Source organism: Nelumbo lutea, chromosome 1 (genome assembly GCF_056320005.1).
Source record: "Nelumbo lutea isolate HS-2025 chromosome 1, American lotus-T2T, whole genome shotgun sequence".
Taxonomy (NCBI): domain Eukaryota; kingdom Viridiplantae; phylum Streptophyta; class Magnoliopsida; order Proteales; family Nelumbonaceae; genus Nelumbo; species Nelumbo lutea.
Genome location: NC_142684.1, coordinates 87,938,499 through 87,944,568, shown reverse-complemented (window position 1 = coordinate 87,944,568; position 6,070 = coordinate 87,938,499).

Below are 6,070 nucleotides of genomic sequence, written 5' to 3'. Positions count from 1 at the left end.
AGTTGCGTTGCGGGGGATTGTCCAATTGTGATTGAAAAGCGACGCTGATACTTCCATTTCTGTAAGTGCGATATCATGGATAGAGTGTTGATCAGACGGTGGAGAAGACTCGTCACTCGTCAGAGGTTTGACTCTTGACTTAGAAGTCGCCTTTTTCGTTGACGCTAGCTAGGTGGTAGGCTGGTAGCTACTTCTTCTATGTATAAAAATAAAGCGCCAGTTAGTGCGCGATCGTCGGATAAAGCGTAATCATCGGCCGCGCAATAACGGAAGCTTCCTACCCAGGCCTCGTTTGGGAGGGCTTAAGCTTTTGCTTCAGTTCGGTAAAAGCTTTTGAAGCTACTAAATAACTTTGGGCTCCCTCGAAGCTTTGATTGAGTTACTTCAGTCTGGCTCTCTATGTGCCCATTTGGGAGGGCCGAAGTGCACCGGCTTCTGGCTTTTCGAGGTAGGCCCACACGAACAGCGTTTAAGCTGTGATTTGATTAAAAATTGGGGAGAGTGCAGATAGCGCGAACACACCGATGCTTAAGTTAGTATTCTGTAGGAGAAGTAAGGAGAAGATGAAGGCTAAGAGTGCAGATAGCGCGAGAGGAGAAGATGATACCTCCGTCCCTTGATATTAGCTCCTTATAACAGAAATCCGTTGTATCAGGTCCATCGGCCTCTGACAGGGCAGGTATAACCGCCACTGTCAGTCTACCACATCCGTTACTGGCTGGGCTGAGGTGGCACACGCGGGGCCGTCACCGTAGGGTACGTGCCTGTCAGGTGTAAGGCACCCTCTAAAGGTGGCAGGCACGACGTTGTCTGACAAGGGATATGGTTGTCCTCATATTTGTCGAGTACGGTGGTCGGGTAGGAGATCTTCCTGCGATACGCCGAGCTACCCTTCCATGAGTTACCCTGTGCCGGGCTATCTCGTAAGCGGCGAGCTGCCTGTGGCAGGCTAAGCCGAGCTGTCTGGCCCGAGGTGTCTTTACCTTGGGGTATCTATAGGCGGATCGGTGTGTTCCTGTTTGGGAGAAGCTTCCTGAGAAGTGCCCATGCGGCCCATTCCCGAACTACTTTGTAACGAGCTTGGAATACTTCAAGATTACCTTTAACAGAATTGGTCCTTGGGGTGACTTGTCTGCTTGGGAGCTTGGGCGAGCTAGTTCCCTTAGCTCGCGAGCTAAAGTTGCCTCGGAGTATCCCTTCAAAGGTAGCTCAGGGAACCCGGAGCTTGCGTTGTGACAAGCTTCTCTTTTTGTGAGTTATGATGTAACGAACTGCTTTATGGGCCCGTCACCCGGTTGCACTAGGCTACAATGTTGAGCTTTTGTTCGTGCTGAGTCAGTGTCCGCGTGTCACTGTTCCATAGGTCGGGTCAAATCGTCATCCATCAATTGCCCCCCACTCCTTGAGCTGAGAGCATTGCCTTAGCGCTAGGAGTTCACGAAGCGTGATGGACTAATTTGACCGAAATTCAAACTTGATTGACTACTCACATTAAAGGCACCCGCGGGAATCAAGAGATTTCCTGACTTTTCTGACTTTTCGGATTCCCAAAACGTGTTGAAGTAACTCCTAATTTTGAGCGTTGTGCAGCCGTCATTGCCTTAATCATGGAAGACATGCTGCCAATCACCTTCAGTTTTCAAAAGGCGTGTGGTCAGTGCGCCTGCGAGCCATTGGATTCGCTTTGATCTGGGTCATCGATTCAGAAACGTGGGGGCTATAAATAGGAGGGCCCTCTAGGCCTCGTTTCCTCTCACACCATCTTGTTGTCTTCAGATCCTGAGGTCGCACACCTGTCAAGTCTACTCGAGTTCCTCAACTTATTTCATCCCGTCCTCTTTCGGTGAGTCTTACTTATTGCCGGTCATGTTGGGATATCCGCACCATGTTCGTTACCAGGGCGGTGACCAGGATGATGATGCTCCTCCGAGCTCGGGGGGAGCTTGGGAGTAGGTTCTGGGGGCCAGGGAGGTCTCCGACGAAGGAGCTTCTACTTCGTGGGGAAGGGAGCCCGATACTTTTGGCCCTTCCTCCATGACAGAGGGAAGATTTAGGTCTCTGATTAGTTATTTCCACCTCCTTAGGGACCTTCTCTACTACATCCCCACTGTTAATTTTCCTTGGGAGCATGGCCCCAACGATATAGTCATTTACCAGGAGCAGCTCAAGGCTGGACTGCATCTCCTCCTGCACCCCTTGATAGTGGAGGTGCTAAACCACTTCAATGTCACTATTAACCAGCTCCATCCCAATGCCATCAAAAACTTGGTTGGGACAATATCCTTGTGTTGGGAGTATTGTCTTCCCTTGAGTCTACACATCTTCTCTGCTATCCGTTGTATAAAGAATGCCACTTCCGGGGCTCCGTCGGAGAGGCATCTCTACTACTCTCCCCGTCGTGGCTACAAGCTCTTGCACGAGCTCCCGAAGAAAATCCCCGCCTAGAAGCAGGATTATTTTTTGGTTCACAACCCCGAAGGGTGGCCCTTTCCTACTTCTTGGAGGGGCACTATCCAGGACTCCGGGGCCGAGCTGGACCCCGAAACTCAAAAATGATGCTGTCCTAGGCATCAATAGGCTTCCTCTGCTCGGACTACTTGGCCGAGGAGAAGCTCGCGCAGGCCGGCCTGAGCTCGGGTAAGTTGTCCTTTTAGGTCATGCGGTTTTTTTCACGACATTGTGTTCATATGCATACATATATCTCGTTCTTACCGAACTTATATTGTTATTTCTTCTTGGCAGCCATCATGTCTGGTATCGACTCACGCTGCCTCCTTTCAAGCAACCAGGGGCGCAAGGTGAAGAGGTCGCGCCCCGACCGAACTCCCACCTCGGGGGGTGCTGAGTTTGGTTCTTCCGATCCAGCTTTATCCTCCCCTTCGCTTGAGATCCCGCCACCTCTATCCGAGGGAACTAGTGGGGCTGGTCTCGGAGGGGGCGAGCTCCTACAATAGGGGGCTACTCCCTGTAACCCTTTCCAGCCATCCCCTTACCCTTCGTTCCTAGTGGGGAACTGGGAAGGGGTAAACAACTACGTTGTGGCTCGCCGGAGGAGCTGGAAGGCGATTAACTACGACGAGGTCGCCCATTGGGGGAATATGGAGCCCAGGGACCTCGCTGCGTTTGCCTCCTCCCACTGCATGGTGGTAAGTGATTCTTTCCTTTTTTTCTCTCATTTTGCTTCCTTTTGTTGTCCTCTAATCTTCTTTTTGTTGGCAGGTGAATACCGCCATCCATGCTATGGTTCTCTAGACGCGCATCCACCACGTCGACGCCCTCGACCAACGGGCTACTAATAAGAAGCTCCAAGGCGAGTTCGACCATATTCAGGGCGAGCTCCATCACACACGCAAGGGGAGTGAATCTCAGGAGCTGCTTGTCTGTGACCAGGAGGCCCAAATTGCCCGACTTTCTGAAGAGAGCATGCATTACCGGGAGGAGTCATCGAGGGTGGTGGCGGAGAGGGAGCTCCTTTGGCAGTAGGTACGAGACTTGGAGTCCACTCTTCTAGATCGGACTCAAAATTTTGACCAGATGGTGGAGGCCAAACGAGAGAAGGCAGTCTGGGATTTCAAAGACTCCCAGGAATACCACGATCTCCAAGTGGAATATGGCTCGAGTTCATACCGCTATGGGTTTAAGCTCTGTCGGTGGTTGGTTTGGAAGAAGTTCTCCGGGCTCAACCTCGACGGCATCACTATGAAGGGCTTGTCTCCCGAGACGGCGGATCAAGCGGAGGAAGAGGAGCCTGACTCCCCAGAGGATGAGGATGAGGAGGCGGATCCCTGAGGCGGTGTTTCACCTGGACTTCTGGTGGCTCTTGGGTGCCATAAACCCGGTCTTTCAAAGATCTTTGGTTGGGCGGTTATGCCATATGACTGTTAGACTTTCCCGGTGTTTCTCTCTCTCTCTCTCTCTCTTTCTTGAAATGGTAATGAATGTTCTTCTTTTTCTTCTAAGTATGGTGTGCACTCTTTATCTTTGCTAAGTCGGTCTCAACACCCGAGCTATTAGAGCTACATACCCGAAGTAGGACTTCTTGATAACCGTTATTTCGAACTGTCCCTTAAATCATTCAAGGCATCTCTATAGTACACGGCGAAGTGATTACCATGCGTGCCCGAACCATATACTCGCTGGTTATTCTTTAGTTCGATCACCATACAGGAACGAGCTATGCTTGTCGGTGTTTAAACCCGAGCTGCTTATGCTTTTCATACTTTACCCCCATCGTCGAACTGGCTAAGTCCTTCTTGATGCCGAGGTGTTGGTTAGCTCGGTGCCTTAGGCCGTAAGCCGAGGGGCGACTTGTAGTCTACCCTTAAAGTTTGCCCACATCATGGAGACGACTGGGTCTTGTTGCGCTAAGGTCATATTAGCTCGGTATTTTGGCCTTTAGCTCGGGGAGTGGCTCGTGGACTACTCAGTTGTTATAGATAGTATTGTCTTAAGTTGACAATATTCCATGTCTGAGGTACTTGTTTCCCTTTGAGGGTCTTAAGCTCGTACGCTCCTTTCCCGAGCACTCATTTCACTCAGTAAGGTCCTTCCCAGTTGGACCCGAGCTTGCCAGCGCCGAGCTCAGGTACCATAACTTTACGAAGGACCAGGTCGCCAACGCGGAGGTTCCGCTTCTTGACCCTGGCGTTATAGTACCGAGCTACTCTCTGCTGGTAGGTTGCTGTCCTAATGTACGTGAGGTCCCTTACTTCATCGAGTAGATCGAGGTTGGTACGCAGCTCATCTTCGTTCGTCTAATCACTGTATGCTTCTAGTCGCAGCGTAGGTACTTCAATCTCTGTGGGGATAACTGCTTCGGTGCCGTAGGTGAGGTTGAAGGGGGTTTCCCCTATGGCGGTCTTCTCCGTGGTCAGACACTGGGTAGCTCATCTGCCCACAACCCTTTAGCTCGGTCTAATTGTGCCTTCAGTCCGCGGAGGATGGCTCTGTTTGTGACTTCTGTCTGACCGTTTGCTTAAGGGTGTGCGACTGAAGTAAAGTTCTGTCGAATCCCCATGTCTTGGCACCAGTCTTGGAATTTGATGTCTTCAAACTACTTGCCATTGTCAGAAATCACTACCCGAGGTAACCCAAAGCGGCACACGATATTTTTCCAGAAGAAGTTTTGGACGTTCTGGGCTGTGATCGTTACAAGGGGTTCAGCCTCTACCCACTTGGTGAAGTAATCCATTTCTACTACTAAGAATTTCCTTCCACCCGTTGCTGGTGGGAATGGCCCGAGTAAATCGATGCCCCATTGTGCGAAGGGCCACGGGTTGGTGAGATACTTGAGATCGGCAGCAGGTTGGTGGTGAATATTGGCGTGCCTCTGGCATTTGTCGCATTTTTTAACAAGTTCAATGGCATCTGCCTTCATTGTTGGCTAATAATACCCCTGTCGAAGTGCCTTTTGGGCGAGGGCCCTACCCCCCAAGTGTCTGCCGCACAGACCCTCATGAGTGTCGCAGAGTACGAGTTCGGCTTCGATAGGTCACAAGCAGCGCAGGTAGGGGAGCGTGTAAGATCTCCGGTATAGTCGTTCGTCTATCATGACGTATTTGGCTGTCTGGCGCTGCACCCTTCTGACTATATTGCGATCTGCAGGGAGGGTCCCATGTAGCAAGAAGCTCATGAGCGGGTCAATCCAGCTCGGCTCTGCTTGAACCACGGGAGCGACCTCCTCTGCCCCCCCCCCCCCGAGAATTCTAGGCCAAGTCAGGTCCTCTATGTACACGGTTCTCATGGTGATGTCGCTGGTGCTGGCTAACCTGAATAGGGTAGGCTCGCGAGCTTCGTACTCGCTAGTGAACCGGTTGACCATGAGCTAGGAGCCGTTGCAGATAATGATGTGCTTGGCTTTTACTTCTATGGATAAGGCTGGTCCGGTTATCAATGCCTCGTACTCCACTTCATTGTTAGATTTTGTGAACTCAAAGCGTAGCGCGTACTCCAGTTTCGTGCCACTTGGGCCGTGCAGGACTATTCCGGCTCTGCTGCCCTGTTGGTTCGAGGAGCCATCTACGTGAAGGATCTAGGGCTCCTCATCCCAGCTTGTGCTTGGCCGAACTAG